This window comes from Dipodomys merriami, unplaced genomic scaffold, assembly GCF_024711535.1.
Source record: "Dipodomys merriami isolate MVZ:Mamm:240054 unplaced genomic scaffold, mDipMer1.0.p SCAF_212, whole genome shotgun sequence".
Lineage (NCBI taxonomy): Eukaryota > Metazoa > Chordata > Mammalia > Rodentia > Heteromyidae > Dipodomys > Dipodomys merriami.
This window is the reverse complement of record NW_027203516.1, coordinates 1,566,038-1,588,053: the sequence shown is the minus strand read 5'-3', so window position 1 is coordinate 1,588,053 and position 22,016 is coordinate 1,566,038. Positions and strand designations below refer to the sequence as shown.

Sequence of the window (22,016 nt, the reverse complement as noted above, 5' to 3'; positions counted from 1 at the left end):
GGTGACTGTCAGCTGGTCTTCAAACTTTACCCTTTAGGGTGTGCAGCTGCAGTAGCAGGTCTCTCAGTGGCTCCAAGGGACTGTCACAGCTCATGCTGGGCTGCAATTTCCTACACAGACTGGTTAAGGATACATTGCATAGACTTGGCAGGCTTTGGCCCTGTTGGATTTTAAGACCTTTTAGACAATAGCCCAGGATAATTTACCAAAATGACATTTTTTACTAACCATATATATTTTTAAACAAACACAAAAGGCTTAATCTTGTAACCATCTCCAACAGATGCAGTCTGAACACTTGCACACCTGTTAACACTATTCTTTATGCCTATTTTTTTAAAAAAAATAATTATTTTATCTATTTTGCCTCGTTTTTCCAAAACTTACTCTGGACTCTTGATCTTAAAAAAAGGATTGATGGGGCCCAGCGCAACAGCAGCTGGAGGGCCTAGGAGGCAGGGCGGCGGGTCCTGTCCTCGCCATGAGGCCGCAGCAGGCGCCGGTGTCCAGGAAGGTATTCATTCAGCGCGACTACAGCAGTGGCACACGCTGTCAGTTCCAGACCAAGTTTCCCACAGAGTTGGAGAACAGGATTGGTAGGCAGCAATTTGAAGAAACAGTTCGAACTCTAAATAATCTTTACGCAGAAGCAGAGAAGCTTGGGGGCCAGTCATATCTTGAAGGCTGTTTGGCTTGTTTAACAGCATATACCATCTTCTTGTGCATGGAAACCCATTATGAGAAGGTTCTGAAGAAAGTCTCCAAATATATTCAAGAACAGAATGAGAAGATATATGCTCCCCAAGGCCTCCTCCTGACAGATCCCATTGAGAGAGGACTTCGAGTTATTGAAATTACCATTTATGAAGACAGAGGTTTGAGCAGTGGAAGATAAGCCATAGAATTAAAGATCCCACCTGCAGCTGGAACCCTCATCTGTCCATGGGTCAATCGCAGAGTGTCCCTACCTCCTCTCCAGAGCATCAATCCTTTGTATCTGCTGCCAGAGCCATGGTGCCATTTATGCCGAGGACTAACTTTCTAAAATTCCACACCTGATGTGACTTCTAGTCACTCAGCATCCACTTTGTGTCTCCAAATTGTGTAGGACTTGTCATCTTTTGATTAGCTTCTGAGAAAATACAATGAAGCATTTCACTTTTTAAAATTCAGTCATTAAATAAAGTATGCAGTTAGAGGGCCTAATACAAAGTTTGTTTCTTACCTGCCACCAGGTAAGAAATTGCCATTGGTTCTCTTCATTCCTTGAGCCAGTTTACCTGGTAGCTTTATACTTCAAGAAGTCAAATCTTAGCCAAAATTCTGATTAATAAAAAGCTTTTCTCTAGGTAAGGGGTGTATTATGTCTGTGGTTTTGCCAATGCATCTCCCAGATTTCAGAGAACTATCATTTCTGCCATGTTTCAAATCTTAAGATTTATTTCTGCTGTTCAGTTTCTCAAGCCGAAGCTCAATGAAAAAAGGAGTATAATGTTATTTGTTTTATTACAGCAATTTTTGCTCATAAAATCAGTATTTAATGCAATGTTCATTCTTTTCTTGGGTGACTTAGGTTGATTTGCATTACCTTTGAGTGTGGGAAGATGTGGTTTGTGTTGCTTGTTCATTTACACAAATAAGCACAATGAAGTGGATGCTAAATTGTCAAACACATAAATGTCCCTGCTCTTTTCCTGAATTTGTAATACACAGTGTAATAATACTTTAAATATAGTTTTGTTATAAAGATAACTTTTAAGAAAAAGTTTGATAGGAATAATACTGTATATTGCTAATTTTTAATCATACGGACACACTTTCTGATACATATTCTCCTCATATACAGTATTCAGTACACAGAAATGTTAGGTTTGGTTCAAATAAAGTGAGCTAAGTGACCCATGTGGAACTCTCAAGACTTCAGTCGAGATTTCTAGTTCTTTTGTCTATACGTTCTTAGTATTGGAGTTTCTTATGTTCTCCTTTTCTTTCAGGATTTGAGAGCACTGTTTTGGGAGAAAATTAAGGAATATATTAGAGAATGAAGTAGTTAAAAAGTTCCAACTTGCAGAGATATTGTAGGTGCTAATACTAGATTTAGTCTTACAAATTTAATTTCTGTCTGGTAGTTAATATATCCCATCTGTCTGTAATATTTAATTGTATAAAACTTATTCATTACTTTATAGCCTGTAATAGTGTGTCTGCCTTTTAAACCTATTGCAATAACTTCAACTTTGCTGAAATATTAACATATTAGTAAAACTTTTCTTAAACAAACAAAAGAAAGGGATTGATGGGCAAAGGTCTATATTCTATAACTTCTTCAAGCTGACTTTTTGGGCGTTGATCCTACCTAGGCAGGAACACATAACCTTAGCCTATTTTACAAAGAGGTTACCAGGGTTAGATATCATTAAGAACAATATTTTAAATTTTGACAAATGCAAAAACCTGTTCTAAAGCTACAGCAGTCTCCGGCTACAGCAGTGTAGCTTGTTTAGCACTCTAGTTTGTAAAAGCATCTTTTTAGATGGCTTAGGAATGTGATCTCTAGTGAACCTAACAATGCTTAAGTTACCTGTGCAGGTCCTCAGACAGATGCTAATAGAAACACAATCTCAGGTTTAAAAACGTTTTCTGAGCAGATGAATATTATGTAGCTGGTGTCACCTCAATTACTGCCAATTAAGGCTTTTGGCACATACTTGGGTTGGGATTTAAACTATCCCCCACATTTTACAACCCTAGCTTTTTACTACTATCATTGATGACTGACAAGTTCCTGGCCCTTACAAGGCAGTCATGAACATTAGGCATGCTTACAACCTATCTTCCCATGATCTCCTGGCTCAGTAGTTTTTGAAGAGCCGTGCACAAATGACTCTATGATCTGACATTTCTCACATCCAATCAGTGGCTTACTGCCTCTGGAAGCTCCACCATTGTTTTTGTCCCAGGAATGTCTTCTGCATGCTTGGAAAAATGCCTTATTGGCATGTCCCTTAGCTGGTTGCTGGACTTGGAACTTGGGGCCTGAGTGCTGTTCCTCAGCTCTCCAGCTGAAGGCTAACATTCTGCCACTTTGAGTCCCAAAGCAACTCTGCTTACACATTCAGCACTCTGCTGGCTGAGTAGAGGTGACACTCTCACAGGGACCTTTTTCTGTCTGGGCTGGCTTTGAACCAGTTTGCAGATCTATGAGTCTCATAAAAGGCCACTTTACTCCAATTAAAAGCAATAAGGTCGTCAACATAGAAGTAGCTTTTAAGCATGCTCTTACCTAAAACTTATTAAGAGCCAAACTTACATCTTAGAAATTTGTAAGAATCCTCTGTGCTTTGCTCTGGGCTTGCTGGAAACTATTAAAAAAAAACCTATAAGAACAAACCTGAATAGCAATTATTTTGGTAATCCTAAATTTTTGTTCAATTTGAGGCAAATGTTAAGAACAATTTTACTTTTAAACTTTATATACCAAAATCCATTCCTAATTTTAAGCTTCTTATTATTCTCTTTTAATATTTTATAATTCAGTTTTTATTTGCGTTTTGAAAAGATCCATTAAAATCTTAAGGCGAAGTGTCACTCATTGTCTCTTATCTGCTTGTTTTAAAACAGATACACATTAAAAACTTTTAAACTCACATAAGAATTTTTCCTTAATGAAAGAATTACAATTACTGTCACTGTACCAAGAAGCTAGGCTTAACCTTTATAACTTTTAAAAGCATCCTAATTGTAGAACATCATTAAAAGCAAGTCACATTATACAAATGAACTTTTTTAGTCCTCTTTTTAAGGCCTTATTAAATTTAATTTTAACACATCCAAGGGGCAGTTTTAACAATACAAATCAGATCACCACATAAGTAATTTTTATCATCATGTTTTCAAAGTCTATATGCAGGGAATAAGGACAGAACAAAGATGGGCCACTCGGCATCTCCTATGGAATAGGCACGCACCCAATCTGACTCTATAGGGTTAGATGCACTGAATTTGTGATAAGTTTCCATCTTTTGCCATGCATGGACTCCTACCAGGACCTGTCCCACCATCTGTGGACTCCCCCGAGGGTCTGTCCCACCATGCATGACCAGCTGAACTGAACTTCTACCGGCTTACCCTCTTCCCTAAAGGTAGATCTTCTGTTGGCTTCTAAGTTTTTCCCTTTTCTTTTCTTTTTCCTTTTCTTGGTTCATAAATAAAATACAGTTTTAGACAGACAGAACAGGTAACCTTTTTTGACAGTGTAAAACTAAGCTTTATATTTTAATTTTTGTATTTATCCCCAAATTTTTGCCATGGGAACTAAATCCCAAACAGCCAATGCATTTTAAAATATTAGGTTTTTAAATACCAGATTTTCTAATTTTTAAGTTAAAGAATTTCTGAAAAGCCATTTAAAACAATGTAAAAGTTATTTAAAATTTTGGTAATGTCCAAACCTCATAAACTTTTACATTTGAAATTTTATCTCACCTAATTGTTACAGCATGCTGAAAATTTTTATCTTGAACATGTTCACAAACACCTACAAAACACTCACACAGATGTTAAAGTGCACAAAAATCAAAATCAGTTGTATGTACATTTTTAAATTTTTAAACAAAAATATAAGACAATTTTTCTTTAAAACTAAGTACCTTTGTTGAGCTTCATTTTCCCAGAGCATGCTTTTTAGCAAGGCAATTGACCAATGGATCTTTTTAATCCCTTCTGTTGGAGGAAGGCTGGGGGAGGGGGTTGCCTGAAACTAAACTGGCCTGATTTTTTTTTATCCAATTTTAGACAAGAGCAATTTTCAAATTTTTACATTGTCAGGACTAGCTGAAAAGTCCAAACCAGGCACACAGCCTTCCACACCCTCCCCACTTGCAGACTCCACAAGGAGAAAATATGGCCTGAGGTGTCAAGGGAACCAACCTTCCACGCCTCATAGGAAGGGGGCATAGCACGTCTGTGACTGAGCCCAGCTAGGGGCTGGAACTTTTATTCCCCCAGAAATGTTCAAATTAATAACAAAAACACAAATAAACACAAAAACCACGTGTCCACACTTAAAACTGGTACCAATTCTAAAACAGAACTAGACAACAACCAAAGGCTGGGTTGGGGACGAATGGGCCCCCAGTTCATACCTATCAGAACTCTTCACAATTCTCACTCAGCAAGCTGAATCCAGAGTCTGGTGAGTGAGCTGGCCACCTTCACCAAGAACTTCCCCACCTCAGAAAACAGAACAGAAACCACACCAAAATAAACAAGACAGACAAGTGGCCACAAAGACAAAATCAGGTCTGAGTGAATGGGGTGACATCTCACCATTATTCACAAGTGGGACTCAATTCCATTTACCAGGGGATTTGAATCCCCTCTACTCACCTCCGGAGGATTTTTCATTTAGATTCCTGCAAACGTGACACAGGGGCCTTCCAAAGAGGAGAAGAATTCCCAGTCATCCTGGAGCAAGGGAAAGAAGTCTCTAGTGGCCATCCCTTCAGACTGACAGGTTCTCCCACATGCTCAGACCTCCGTGGGCCAAGGCCTGAGGCTAAAATCTTGCTGGGGCCACTTGCAGGTAGTCAGTGACAGTTTCATCCTGAATATGGTTGATAAATTGAAGGTGCCCAATCAGAACGACAAGCAAAACACTCAACAGAAAGACACAACTAAAGAAAAAGACACATGCTGAGCATTGTAATTTGCCAACCAGAAAGTGCCAGACTTAGATGGAATATTCTCCAAAAAATTCCCGCATGAAAGTGCCAGGCTACAGATGGAAAATTTCCACAAAAATGATGCACTAAACAGCAATTCACCCAGATGGGGACTGGGGAATTCTCCCACAGACCCCGTGGCAGTCCTATAGCATGTCCTACAAGACTCTTTGCCAACCAGAATACAGATCCCGCAGGAAACCAGAATTACAGATACAGAATCTGCAGGCGACCAAAAATAGAGAACGGTAATGACTCCACTTACTTGTCGGGTTTTTCACGACTCCATGCTTTGGGGTCTGGGTGAGTTTATGGGGGGCATCACGGATGAGCCCCCAGAAGAAGTGCCCATATTTTGGATGCCCCCTAACAGACCACCATAGACCATGATCAATGCAAACAGCAAAGAGTTGTTTATTGCAAGCTCGAGCTTGGTTCTCTGAACACTAGATAACCAGTGATGCTAAGAGGCCCTGAGCACAAAATTAACAACACTTTTATAGTATCAAATAATCAAGGTTAGGTGGTCTTCACACAAGCAAGTTCACAATTTCAGGGGGTTTCCTCACAAGCAAGTTCACAAGTTCAGGGGGTTTAAGTCCACCCTGATGGCACTACCCTTTTTCTGATGGAACAATTAGTCAACTGTTCTTTTCCTTAAGGATAGGAAGGGTTGGTGGCAACCTGCGGTTTTTTGAGAACTGTTCCTCTTTTGAAGTTATTCTGAGGGAAGCACAGCTACAGGTTGGTGGCGTTAATCTTAAAATGGGGTTACTGTAGCTCTTCACTAGGTATTTTATTTTTTCTAGCGCCATTACCAATGGAGTTGCTTTCCTGATTTCAGCCATGCTTTTCTTATTGTTGGCATACAGAAAAGCCATGGATTTTAGAGGGTTAATTTTATACCCTGCTACTTTGCCAAAGTTTTGAATCAACTTGATTAAATTGAGAGTGGAGTCCGTGGGATTCTTTAAATGCAAGATCATGTCATCTGCAAAAAGGGAGAGTTTTACTTCATCTTTCCCCATTTGGATCCCTTTTATGTTTGCATCTTGTGTTATTGCTGAAGCTAGGTATTCTAATACTAAATTGAAGATAAGTAAAGAAACTACACATCCTTGTCTGATTTCTGAGTTAACAGGAAATGGCTTTAGTTTTTCATCATTAAGTATAAGGCTGGCTGTAGGTTTGTCATATATAGCCTTTATTGTATTGAGGCAGGTTCCCTGGATTCCTAATTTTTCCAGAACCTTCATCGAAAATGGGTATTGGTTCTTGTTAAATGCTAATTCTGCATCTATTGTGATAACCATGTGGTTCTTATTCTTGCTCTTGTTGATGTAATGAATTATATTAATTGATTTGCATCCCTGAAATGAATCCTGTTTGACCATGATGTATGATTATTTGGATGAAGAGTTGAAGTGCATTGGACTAAATTTTGTTGAGAACTTTTGCTTCAATGTTCATCAAAGAAATGGGTCTATACTTCTCTTTCGTTGATGAGTCCCTGCCTGGTTTTGGGATGAGGGTTATGATGGCTTCATAGAATGAGTTCGGTAGTGAAATTTCTCTTTCAATTTCATTGAAGATTTGAAGGAGTATTGGTGTGAGCTCTGCTTTGAAGGCCTTGTGGAATTCCACTGTAAATCCATCTGATTCTGGGCTTTTCTTGTATGGGAGTTCTCTTATTGTTGTTTCTATTTCAATGCTTTATATGGACCTTTTAAGATGGTTCAACTGATATTGGTTTAGTTTCAGCATGTCAATATTTGCTAGGAAATGGTCCATTTCTGCCAAGTTCTCAACATTATTAGCATGAAGTTTTGAGAAGTATTCCCTTATAGTGTTCTGAATCTTGGTACTTTCTGTGGTGGTTTCCATTCTCATCTCTGAATTTATTTATTTAGCTGTGTTCTATTCTTTTTCTAAGTTTTGCTAAAGTTCTGTCTATTTTGTTAATATTATCGAAGAATCAAGTCTTTGTTATGTTGATTCTTTGTATGTTTTTTGTCAGATTCTAATTCGTTTAATTCTGATTTAATTTAATGATTTTTTTCTGACTACTGGATTGGGGTTTATCTTGCTGCTCTTTTTCAAGGAGATTCAAATCTGTCTAAATTTTTTATTTCAGCTCTCTCCAATTTGTTGTTGTAGGAACTCAGAGATATAAAATTCCCTCTGAGTACTGCCTTTGCTTTGTCCCAGAGGAGCTGGTAATTTGTATGTTCATTTTTGTTGAACATCACGAACATTTGAATTTCTTTCTAATCTATTCCGTGACCAATTGGTGATTCAACAGTGTGTTGTTCAGCATCCAAATGTTACAGGACTTTCTTTGGTGGCTTTTGGTGTTGAGTTCTAAATTTATTCCCTTGTGTTCTTAGTAATGTAAGGTATAACTTCAATATTTCTGAATTTGGACAGGTTTGCTTTGGACCTAAAATGTGGTCTATTTTGGAAAATGTTCTGTGTGCTGCTGAGAAAAACGTGTATTCTGATACTTCTGGGAGAAATATTAGGTAGATGTCTGTTAAATCTAGTTGTTTAGATTTGTGGTTTCTCTGTTGAGTTTTTGCCAATTTGATCTATGAAGTGGGGATAGGGGTGTGATAAAGTTCCCAACAATTAATGTCTTTGGATCTATGTGAAAATTGAGGGAATGTAGTGTTTCTTGGATAAATTTGGGTGCTCCGTGGTTTGTTGAATAGAGATGTAGTATTGTAATATCCTCCTGAAGGAGCTATCCCTTAATTAGTATGCAGCGACATTTTTTATCTATTCTCACTAAATTTAAATTGAAGTCTCTTTCATGTGATATTAGTATTGCAATTCCCACCAGTTTATGGGTGCCATTTGCTTGGTAGATTTTGTTCCAGCGTTTCACTTTCAAAATGTGTTTTTTTAATGGACAGTTCTGACTTCTGAAGGCAGCAGATAGAAGGATCTGGCTTTTTAACCCAACTAGACAGTCTATGTCACTTAATTGGAGAGTTAAGTCCAGAGTTATGAATGAGAGGTGTTTGAGAGTTCCTGAAAAGTTATCCACATTCTTGGGAGCTTCAGTGGCTGGATTCTTCCTATGGTTGTTGGATTCTCAGTTTGGGTGCAGTTTCTTGGCCTTTATTGTGGTCTTGTTGATTTTCTCTGTGTAGGCATCTTTAAGTATCTTTTATAGGGATGGCTTGGTGAAGATATATTGTTTCAGTTTTTCTTTGCTATGGACAGTTTTTATTTCACCTTTGGTTATGAAGGAGAGTTTAGTTCGTTACACTGTTCTTGATTGATAGTTGTCTTTAGAGCATGGCCTTGATCATTGCATGCTCTTCTTGCTTTAATTGTCTTGCTGCAATATATGAGGTGATTCTAATTGGTTTTCCTTTTTAAGTGGTTGACTTTTACTCCTTGACAGCTTTAAGGAACTTTTCCTTTGTCTGAACTGATCCCGTGCGGATTATAATGTCATGATGGGATATCCTATCCTTGTCTGGTCTATTTGGGGTTCTAAAAGCTTCTTGTATCTGAATAGGCCTATCTTTTTTCATGTTTGGGAAATTCTCTTCTAGGATCCTATTAACCAAATTTCCTAGACCATTAAGTTCTGTCTCTATGTGATACTCCACACCCATTATCCTCAGATTAGGCCTTCAGATGGTGTCTTCCAAATGGTGAATAGATGTATCATATTTTTTGGATTTGTCTTGGATAGTTGTATGTTACTTCTCTATAATAACCTGGCTGTTCTCACTCCCTCAGATTCAATGTTCTGCATGGTCTAACCTACTGTCAAGATTTTCTACTTTGTTTTATTTTTCTTTCTTTTCCTTCTAATTGGTTGGCATTGAAGGCTTCAAATTCTTTGTTGGAGCTTTGTTTTCAATCTTGTATGAACTTCTTTATTTCCTTAATTTTGTGCTCAGTGTTTATTCTAAAATCACTTAGTTGATTGGTTATGGTTTCCTTGAACTCCCATTCCTGCTGTTGGGCTCCATTCTGCATTCCCTTTGTGATTTACCTGAATTCTTTCAGCTGTCTGTTTATAGATTCCATGAAAATATTTGTGTATTCTCATCCCCTCTCACAATTCCTGTATAACTCTTTGATTAGCTTTCTCACGTTCACACAATTCCTGTCTTTTTTTTTTTACTGTTCTCAGCCTGCTCACATAATTCCTTTATTTCTCATTAACTGTTCTCAACCTGCTCATGCAATTCTTGTATCACTCTTTGAGTAGTTCCTCATGCTCATGAGATTCCTGTATTGATCTTTGGTTTGCCTCCTCTCTCTTCCTGTCGTGCTCATCCTGAGTCTTTTTCAAGTTTTCAATCATTTCATTCACCATGTTTAGCAGTAGTATTTGTAGAGCTTTTTGGGAACTCTCCTCTGGATTATTCATTAACTCTTCTGTCACTTGATTATCACGAATGGGAGTTGAGATACCCTGATTTGCCATTTTTCTTGTGTTTTTCTGTCTTGTTCTGTCCGTTTGGTATGAAAGTAACATTGTATGCTAGAATAGTATTTTAAGGCAAGCATCAACCACAGTCCTGTATTTGCACAGTCAAAATGGCTGCAGATAAATTGTAGTTCAACAGATACAATCAATTCAAACAAGTATGGATTAATAGGCTTTGAACAGCAGAGAAGAATTTGGCAAACCAGAAATTATTAGGTTTAGGGAAATATGTGGGAGAAATAGGTTTAGATGTATGTGGAAAGGTAAAAGGAGAGTGAAGTTAATCAAGTCCTAACTTCAGGGAGGGAAAAGGATTGGACAGAATGTTAGGAGAGAGATTAGAAAAAAAGAAAAAATGGAAAAAGAACAATTGAAATTTAAAAAGTGAAACTCAAAATCATGAAAATGTAAAGAAATGTTATTGAGAAAAGAAAAGGTAGGATGACAGGAGGGGAGGAACAGAAACGAAATATGAAAAACTAAAAAATAAAAATCCTTAAAATTAGTTACTTGAAAATTATATAGGTATAAAGAGATAATACTGCTATTAAAGAATTTAAGCCTAAGAGTTTGTGAATAGAGTAATAAATTTCTTGATTATGTGTGTTCCCAATTGGGGATAACATATGATAATGGATGAAGGTTATATATCTGCGGCTGCACAGAACAGCAATTAAGGCATGCAAAAAAGAAAGAGAAAAAATGAAAAGAATAAAAAAGAGGGGGAAACAAGCTACATAAAATATAATTTCACTCTTTCTTGTCTACTCTCCAGCCACCATGAGGGACAGAAGAGATGGTTTTAGAAGGAAAAGTTTCTACTCTTCCCATTTTTCAAGGGACCATTCTCCCCATAAAAGGGAGCATCCATTTTTCAGAGTCACCTGGAGGTCAAAAGGACTCTCCACAACAGATCTGGCTCCAGTTTCAGCAGCAGGGGCTACTCTCCAGGACGGAGCAGAGCATATTCATTCTACAAGTCTCAGCATAGTTGTGGTGCCTGAACTCTGGGCCTGGGAGCTGTACTTCAGCTCTTCAGCTGAAGGTTAGCACTCTACCACTTGAGCCACGGCACCACTTCCAGGTTTTTACTTTTTGCTTGTATGGTGCTGAGGAATAGAACACAGGGCCTCATGCATGCAAGGCAAGCGCTCTGCCACTGAGCTACCTCCCAAGCCCTCTACTCAGTCTCTGAAAACATCACGAGACACTTCACCTTCAAGCTCTTCAGCAGTTCCTTCATCAAAGGTTTATCGGCAACACTGGGAAACTTTCGGGATGGTTGTGAAAATGCTGATTGAAAAAGATCCTTCATTATAACAGTCAATACAGTTGACACTGAGGCAGAATTTACATGAAATAGGTGAGCGTTGTGTTGAAGAATTGAAGCATTAAATTGCAGAGTATGATAATTCTGCTCAAGATTTTGGAGAGCATTTTTAGAAGAATTAGTGTTTAGGTATAATAAACATTAAAAGAAATGTTTCTAGATATAACCACCCTCCCTCCTCCACCTGTGGAACTGTGTAAATCTTTAATGTATGGGACTTTTGTGATGAAGAGCAATATTTTATTTGGCCATATTTCCAATTCAGTCAAAGGTCTAAAATAGTCTTTGAACGATACTTTAGCTATAATTTTTTTCTAAACATAAAGTCACTTAATCCATATTCCCCCTTTGAACTTGCTCTATTCTACTGTCTTCCATAACATATGCTGATTTGTTTGGTCATTTGAGTGTAATTTATAGCTAGACATCTTTCCATTTAAAATGATAGTCTTTTGCATTCTTGGAGCAGAGATCGCAATGTAAAAACTGCTACCATTTTGAGTTGTGAATTTTTGTTTTTGCTGACTCTTTTGTTAGTCATTTACCAAGTTGATGATATCATTCAAATAAACAGTACCCTGGTATCTTAGTGCATATTTGCTTTCAGAACAGTTTTCATTCAGCAACAAAACAACTTTCAAAATTCTAAATCATAACTTCAAATTTTTTCTCAAAATAAATAACAGTGTTTTCTCTTAAAATATTCATGAATGTTTGGAGTACTGTAGCTGATCAAATCTTAAATATCATATAGTAAGAATAAAAGAAAGCAATTTGAGGTGGACGATGAGTATTATAAAAAATGTAATTACTGAAATAATTTTCTGCAGAAAAAACTCAGCAAATATAGGAGATTGGAGTTTAACATTTTCATAGACCCATACTGGTTTAAACAATTTTTCAAACTATTCTTTTATTAGTCTCTATAATGTGAGTGTTTTGTTCTGCTGACTTTTTTTTGGGGGGGAGGGGGGGTCCGGTTGTGGGGCCTGAACTCTGGGAGTAGACGCTGTCCCTCAGCTCTTCAGCTCAAGGCTAGTGTTCTACTACTTGAGCGACAGCGCCAATTCTTGCTTTTTTCTTTTTGCTTATGTGGTGCTGAGGAATCAAACCCAGGGCCTCTGACATGCAAGGCAACTGCTCTACCACTGAGCCACCTTCCCAGCACCTGTTCTGCTGACTTTTAAATGTCTTAATCTTCAAAAATGTTCTTAAAGAAACAAAGGAGAATTAGTAAGTTAGCAAGAAATCTGTGTGTGTACAGTCCTTCATGAGTGAGCCAACCAAATCATGAGTTAGTTAAGAATTTAACAGGGACCATTAGAATATTCCATTTATTTCCTGGCCATTTTCAGTAGTCCTGTGCATTGAACCAAAATAATTTTTTTATTTTTTTTATTTTATTTGTGAACATACTGTACAGAGGGGTTACAATTACATGGGCAGGATAATGCGTACATTTCTTACCAAGCATTGCAGCCTCCTCTTTGTTTACCTTTCACATCCCTTCCCAGCCTCCCCCCTTCCCCCCCAATCCAAATCCTTCTCCTTCCCCCCCTTCCTCCCGCCCCCCCACCCCGCACCGACGTTGTAAAGCTCGTTTTGGACATGACAACTTGTAATTCTCATTGTTGCAACAGGTCCACCTGTATCCTTAAACAACTGGTTTTTCCCCAGCTCCTCCACAAGTTATATAGTGAAAGCAGGGGTTATACTGTGGGGGAGGGACATACAAAGAAACAAAGAGATAATCTTATAAATGTGTTAGAAACAAATGCATGAACGAAAAAAGCCATTAAAATACATATCTAAGGGTTCATTTTCCTGACATCACATTATCTGACATTTTCAGCTTTACTCATACATATACTAGATATTGCTAATAAGGGAAACCATGAGACCTATGTTTCTTTGCTCCTGGCTTTGTAGCATTAGTTAATATAGAAATTTTAACAATCATATTTGTTATTACTGCCCAATTGCATTATACTGCCATTCTTTTTCCATTTCTACCATGTTCTCACTTCAATTCTGTCCTATTTCTATGCCCTTTATTGTTGCCTTCATCTAAAAGTACCTAAAATTTACATTGAAACTGGAAATAGCAATATAAATAATTTAATGAAGCTTATGATGCGTGCTTCAAAATATGTGTTATATCATTTTACAAGCTTTGATGAAAGCCATTTAAGTTTTCTAAGACCACCTTAATTTTCCTCTTTGAAATCTAACTTCTTAATGTTTCCAATATTTATAAACTATAAGCCCCATAAAAGTTCCATATATTATCTGCTATTCTTCAGTGTGAATATTGATGTGTTGCTCACTTTAGAAAGATCAAGACGTCATTGATGTTGATTTTATTTTATCCTCTCAGTGTTTTCTTTCCCTTAAATATTCTGTTCCCAGAATTCAGTTCCTTTAATCAAGATTTTTTTACAAGTAAAATTTGATACAATACCCTAGGCAGAGGAGTATTCACTTTATTGAAATTATTTGATGTTTACTAACATATATTTCAGTACAGGCACAAGCATTTAAAGCTGTTATAGCTTGCCATTGGCAGCATTCTGACAAGCTTGTCAGTGTTTAACAGCATATTTGGTTTTTGCTTTTTGATGCCTTTTAAAGTCTAATTTTAGGATAGATATATTCAGATGGGTTCTACAGTATATTTTGCAAAATGCTCTTATTTTTAGATTGTTGTTTTTGATTAATGCCCAAATGATGTGACAAAACTTTTATTGTCTTACCATAAAGCTTTCATGACCAACAGGAAAAATAGATATTGTAAAGATTTTTGTGAATTAAAAAACACAAAATAAAGTAATCAAGTTTAAATAAAAAATATATAATTTCACTGTATTGCTATAGTAAATATTATGCTATGTGTATTACCTTTTTTTTAAAAAAATGAACACTATTTGACATCTAATTTGAATTAATTACCCCCTTCTTCATCAGAGGGTCATCAACTTAAACGTTATCAACTATACAATATTTTCACAATATATTTGCCATTATTTTGGGAAAAAAACCCAAAATTTTAGTATTGTCACATAGTAAAACCGAAAACAGTTTAATTCTCTGGAAACTCCTAACTTTTAAAACTGAATAATTGTTAAGAGGACAGAATATATGTCTTCTTCAAAATTATTACAAATACTAACTACTCATTTTCAAATTCTGAACCAGAATTTTGACATTCAAATTTTGAATGTCTCTGGTACACAGACATACAGAGACATTCAAAAAAGTACTTATTTGCATGTTAATTAATTCTGCAATAGCTGCAGTTTCAATGGGGGTTTGAGAAATCAACAGAAAATATAGCCACATTCTTGTAGAGGATAAAACTACGATGTGTAATAATTAATTCCTCAAGAATAAGCTATTTTTTCTATGACCATCAATCCCAAGCTTTTATGCCATAAAGTCAACCTAGCCCAACAATTTCCAACTTGTAAGGTGCACCTTAAAATTCCCGTAATTCCCATCATGAACAGCTTATCACTATTGCAAAAAAAATACTACACTTCTGCTAATGTGATGCCCTTCTTAATGTGGAAAGAACACTACACTAAACTTTGCTGCAACATTTTCCCCCCAGTGGTATTCTTGAAATCCGAACACTTGCAAATATTATTTATATTTATATTTTTATCTATCATAGATATTCAGGAGGCTAAGATCAGAAGATTATGGTCAAAGCCCACCCAGGGAGGAAGGATCCTTAGATTCTTATCTCCAACAAACTGCTCAGAAAAAGCCACACAAAAGTGGCACTGAGGTTGAGTGGTAGGGCACAAGCCTTGAGCACAAACCAGCTCAGAGAGAGTGGCCAGCTCCAGTGTTCAAGACTGAGGACAAACCAAAAAACAAAAACAAAATAAAAACAAACCGCAATCCTGGCATTTTTCTCATTGTATACAGAGGCACGTAATTGAGGAAATTTCTTCCTATATTACAAATACAGAGACGAACCAAGACGTCACAAAATTACTCTCTTCATACCTTGTTACACCAAAGCTTCAAAAAATTGCTTTTTCTAAATTTATAAATTAATTTCATGCATTTGTTGCCAACTCTGTCCAGATTATTCACAGTATCATTTTATACATGCATTATCTATTAACTAAGTTCTAATTATACCTCACTTGAAAGAAAATTTTAAGCAAATAGAATTCCAGAATCATTTGTGAATTTGTCAATTAAACCCTCTACTTAAAAATAATTTTTAGTATCCTATAGAATACAAAATTACAAAGACAAAATATTTATTTTAAATCTATATTCTAATATAGCAAGGTCTACAAAGTCCTACATTAGATGAACTTTGCTATTTCCCCAGGCTTAAACTTTTGTAATCCTTCATCATTTGTTTGGAATCCAACAGGATGCTTACTTTTTCAAAGTTTTCATTGGGAATCATGAGCCATTTTGCATCTAGGAATGTTCTGTAGTGAAGAGAGCATTAAAAACACAACTGAGGATTATAAGGGACTTGCATTTCAATAGGAAACGACTTCTCAAAACATACTGACAAAAATTAGCCCAAACTTCCAACTGTGTATCCCTTTCTTTTTGTTTGGTGTTTCATGGAGATAAAATTATACTATCTGGCCCAGGGAAGCTATCTCTATGTAATTATACTCTTTAATCTCGTGTCTTAGTCTGAGTGCTAGAATTCCAGGCTTGTATCACATTGCTTTGTCATAGTTTGTTGGTTTATTTAATCTACAGACTAACAATTCTGAACTTCTCTGACTGCTCAAACTGTTTATGTACTATTTTCAAAGATGTGCTAACATTTAACACAGGATATGAACATGTTCAGATGCACATGCAGGGGTCTCTGATTCATTCTTCCATGGATCCAATCCCTTTAATAATGATTTCTTGACCTTCTTACTATCTCTGATTCCTACCTTTGTAATATTCTCAAGCTTTTTGAAGAAATTTCACTTGAGGATCTAATATTAAAAATTATCACTTGTTCTAGTTTTACTCAGGATATATTTTATATTTCTTTAACTTTTCTACACATTCCGAGAGTTGTTTTATTTGTGTAGGTTTTTTTTGCATATATAATTACCTCTGTGTGTATGTGTATGTTTGTAAGTATATATGCAAAAGCCTCAACAACCTTATTCAGCAATCTTGCTCATTGACTAGTATTTTATCACTTGAGCTCATGCCTATAATTCTAGCTACTCAGGAGGCTGAGATCTGAGGATTGCAATTCAAATCTAGCATGAGTAAGAAAGAATGGTTCTGAGGCACTTATCTCCAATTAACCACCGGAAAACTGGAAGTGGCGTTGTGGGTCAAGTGGTAGAGCTCTAGCCTTGAGCTGAAGAGCAGAGAGACATTGCCCACGCCCACAGTTCAAGCCCTGCCACGACCATCAAAAAGAAAGAAAGAAGTAAGAAAGAAAGAAAGAAAGAAAGAAAGAAAGAAAGAAAGAAAGAAAGAAAGAAAGGAAGAAAGAAAGAAAAAAGAAAGAAAGAAAGAAAGAAAACAAGAAAGAAAAAGAAATGAGATCTTAGCCACTAGTTCATTGCTAGTATAATTCCCTCACTCTCAACATGGACTTTTTTTTTCCAGATAAGTACATGCTCTTATACCTAACTTGCTTTGGAACCAGAACTATTCTTCCATTCTAAATTTTACAAATTTGTGTGATTAGCAACCATGATTTAGAGCCAAAAGGTGAAAGAGAGTGGCCTCATCCTTCATGTTCCACTTAGTATTAATGCTTTCTGTATGTCACTCCCATAGATCTACATATTGGCATTGGCTTTATTGTTTCAAAGTTGTCTTATTTGCAGAGTTTTCTGTAGTATATTGAACCAATATACTTAAACACAGAACTTTTCTTTCTCCTATTATTCCTATTGTTTCTTCTACTGTTAACTTATGTACACTTGGGAAATAATGCAGAACACAGAAACTCACAAAAAAAATTCTGAGAATCTTCTTCCCATTTAAATTTAAGTTACAGAGAACTTATGAAATTTGAACTTAATGTACTCTTGGATAATGGTTTCTTTCATGTTTTTATTGTCAAAATATTGTAGAGGGCTTAGAGTATGTTAATGAGTACATTTCCTATTGAGAATTGTTACATTCTCTTTTGTTTTTCCTGTGGCATCCCTTCCATCTCCATCTACTCAAATCCCCCCTCCCCTCCCCAAGTTGTAAAGTTCATTTTCTACAAAGTGTCTTGTTCATCTCATTGTTACAATAGGCCATCCTGTATCTTTCTTTCACCATTTTGTTATTTACCTTCCCCTCCCCACATTAGAAAAATGTATATACAAGATTCAGTGCACCTACATTAAATCCAGTAAAAACAGTGGTTATACCATGGGGGAAGAACATAGAAGACAAACCAAAAATCACATAGTACATTTTAGATACATTAAAAACTAGAGCAAGTAAAATACAGTAGTTTGTGTCCCTATCTTGGGGTTCATTTCACTTAACATCATCTTCTATGGCCATATGTACATGGATAATGTTTTTATAAGCCATTTAAATTCCATATTTTGTCTTTGCAAAGTTGTCCCTGAAACACGTGTCACCTCATGTCCAAAGATGTCTTTGCGCTATTTCAATGAAGCCAGAAAACATTCATTTTAACTCGAGCAGCACCATAGATTGTTACTGGAAATAAGTGGAAGCAACTGTTACTGCAAGTGGAAACTGATGCCAAGAGAGGAATTGAACATGGAGAAATGACAAAATTCAAGTTAATTTATGTGTTCCTTTGTACTGAACAAGGAAAGAATCCATGTCTTGAAGGAAACTCTGTCCCTGACTTGTTCGAGTGTGTTATTTACTCATATAAAACATGTCTGTAAAATTATAGTTGAGAGTTTAAAAAAAAAACAATGTGCCATTTGAAGGCCAGCATAGGAAAAAAGGAAATAACTTAGTTTAAAAAGTTTTCTGCTGGGAAGGTGGCTCAGTGGTAGCACGCTTGCTTTGCATGCCTGAGGCCCTGGGTTTGATTCCTCAGCACCATATAAGCAAAAAAAGAAAAAACCGGAAGTGGCACTGTGGCTCAAGTGGTAGAGCACTAACCTTGAGCTGAAGAGCTGAGGGACAATGTCCAGGCCCAGAGTTCAGGCCCCCCGACCGGACCAAAAAAAAAAAGTGATCAGCTGTAAAGAAATAAAGACATGGACGTTTTAAAGTGACTTACGTGTGGATATTTCACTCCTGAGATGATTTTCCTGTTGCAGGAGTCAGTTATCCATTCCTCTAGTCTGCGCCTGAGTTCTCGATCCCAATAAGGATTCCAAAAAGGCAGGATCCAGTGAGTATGATCAGCAAAAGAAGTCTCTTGTCAAACCAATGCTTTAAGGATGGTCCCAAAGAAATATGTGCAGGTTTTTTTGCTTGTTTATTTGTTTGTTTGGTTGGTTGGTTTGTGCTTGTTCTGGGGTTTGAACTCAGATGCTGGACCATGTCCCTGAACAATTGTCTTCCTAGTCCAAATTTCCCCAAAGCTAGTACTCCATTGCTTGAGCCAAAACTCCACTTCTGGCTTTTTTTGTGTTTAATTACAGATAAGAATTTGAGAGACTCTCCTGCCTGGGTTGACTTTGAAATGAGAAAGTAAAAAAGCCAAGTGACATAAGATTTCTGTTTTGAACCAAAAAATACTAGAAGAAGTTTATTATAGAGCTAATAATTGACAATTTTTAAAAGAAGAAAATATGTCCAGCAAAGAAGCCATAACTTCAATAACTCAGCAAAAGTAGGTACACCAAATCATCTTGGAATTATTTTTTTCTTCTTGGGAAGATAACTATTGACTTCGTAGTTCCTTTTGGGGAAACTTAAAGTCATATTTACATTTTTTTTGTTGGCCATGGGGCTTGAACTCTGATCTTGGGCACTGTCCCACAACTCTTCTGCTCCAGCTGAGCACTCTACCACTTTAGGTACAGCACCACTTCCAGGTTTCTGGTGATTAAAAGAAGATAAGAGTCTCATGAACTTTCCGGACCAGGCTGGCTTTGAACTGCAAACCTCTGGTCTCAACCTCCTTGAGTAGCCAGGATTACATGTGTGAACCACCAGCACCCAGCTCATATTTGCATTTATGTGCAATTCATGACACTATGAAAAAAAAGAATGGAAATTTGAATCAAATGATGTGACATGGCAACTTTTCAGAAAAATTGAGGTAGCAATAAATATGTCCTCCTTTTCCATGTTGTTACATTAATGACTCATGTGCTATGCCTCTCTTACATTAGCATCCTCTACTGTCGGCGTATGTGGACTTAGTATAACAAGTTGTTCACAGAGAAATAGAGAAAAGTGAGATTTTTAGAAGGCAAAGATCAGGTATGAAAGAACAGCACAGAAGGAGATACAACTTATCACACAGAGATTAAGAACTAGCCAAGGAGATTTAGAATGCTAAAGGCAATGAGGAATAAGCCTACTTGATTACTAGTTCTTCAATAGCCAAAAATGGTTCGCTCTAACAGTCACAGGTATACCTTAGTTATTATTATTATTATCATTTATTCCTTCCATTTGGAGTTATTCCTTCTTTTCAGTCACAATTGTTAATTAGCCTCTGCATTTTTGGTGCCATGACTGAGCAAAAAGTTTTCAAATCTTACTTAGTCTACCTGTCTCATTGTGATTACCAGTGACCACTGAAATGCCTGGAAGCCTTCAATTTCCAGTATTAATCTTCACTTGATATCTAAGCACATTCCTGGCATTAATTGCCATGACCTATTAACAAAACATTTTTTTCAACACTGTATTCTAATATGGGTAAAGTACATGAATTAAGGACTATTGGCAGTTATCAGTATGAAAGGAGCAATTATATTTTCCAAGTATGGCTTCTTTATTTTGCATTTACTAACTGTCTTTTTTGCTAGTCCTGGCACTTGAACTGAGGGCCAGGGTACTGTTCCTGAGGAGTTTTTTGTTTTGTTTTGTTTTGTGTGGTTTTGCTCAAGGCTAGCACTCTACCACGTGAGGCACAGCACTACTTCCAGTGTTTCTTTTTCTGTTTACTTGGTACTGAGGAATTAATTCCAGGGATTCATGCATGCTAGGCAATAACTGTACCATGAAACCACATTCGCAGAGACTTAATGACTTTCTTAAGATAGCATTAATTTTTCATTCCATTACTATGTATTATAATTTAGGCCAGGTTTTAGAAAAGGAAGTGGAAAACAATAATAAGTCCAATAAGGCTGACATTCCTGTCACATCACTAAGCAAGTACAGTGTAAAGACCTGCAGGACTCATAGGGCTGTTACATGTGACATTATTATGTAAAACACCATTAACAGTCATCTCCAACATCCGTAACATTCTATTTCCACTTTCAAGGTCAAGAGACAAATATCTAAGCCTTTTTATTGATTGTTTTTCCTAGGAAGGAAGAATGAGGATGTGGAAGGAGATGGTGGGAAAATATGTATATTGGCTTCCTGCCCACATTTTTTGGATTTTTAAAAAGTGCTACTGATTAACGCCCATTTACATCTAATTGATTATACTATCTGCACAAGATGCAGATAAATGAATGCATTTATTCTGGTGGATAGTCACATATATTAACAAAATCCACTTCTGGAAAAAAAAAGATACTAGGTAAGAAAGTATAAATTTTTGACTATAAAATGGTTTCTTCTCTTAGCAGAACAAAATGTAGTATTGAAATGTTTACTCCAGCTATCTATGAGACTTTATGCTGTCTCAGTATCAAAATGTTCTCTAATTCCTGTGACATCCAAGCATTGAAAACATGATTTGAACATCTCAGTAGTTTTAGAAACAAAGGTACATAATAGCCTCCTTCTTGCAGAGACATGTGATAGAAAGTATGATTGACTGTATTATAGTTCTCATTTTTCCCTCTTTATCTCAAGTGTTGCATATTTTGGTATATTACTCTATATCCTGCATCAGCTCCTGTAAGTGATATTTAACTCTACTCTGCAATGTCGATGGGTCATGTGACTTACTTTAGCATACAAAAATGAATGAGAAGTGGCGACAGATTTCTATGCAGTTCTCCCTGTCTAAAAGCTGACAACTGACTTGTTTTCTCTTAGCTATTAAAATAGCATATTTCCAGAGGGAATCTTCTTTCAACTTATATAATGGAAGAACATGGCATGTGAAATTGAGGCAAAATTCAAATATAGCCATATATAACACAACAAGAATTAAGGTAATATTAGAATGTGATATTGTTAGTTTCTTACCATCCTTGTATGCCTTTATGATAGTTGACTGTAGCATACCAGAATTTAACAAATACTAAACAAAAACTAAACAAATAGACAACTTTTCCTGTTTGATGATACTACATTTTTATAAAGAAGCATTCTCTATGAGATCACTTATGGGGTTATCTTTTTTATATATGGGTTTAATCACTCTAGAGGACTGTACCTAATATCCACAATGATTATCCATAACTTGTGATTGAGATGAGGAAGAACAAAA

At 36.5% G+C, this 22,016-nt stretch overlaps 2 pseudogenes; both read left to right on the top strand.

The window, feature by feature from the left end:
• The first annotated feature begins 457 nt into the window (after positions 1 to 457).
• On the top strand, positions 458 to 1,217 carry LOC138834339 (golgin subfamily A member 7 pseudogene; annotated as a pseudogene).
• A 4,612-nt stretch (positions 1,218 to 5,829) lies between these two features.
• Positions 5,830 to 11,622, top strand: LOC138834335 (periphilin-1 pseudogene; annotated as a pseudogene).
• The last annotated feature ends 10,394 nt before the right edge of the window (positions 11,623 to 22,016 follow it).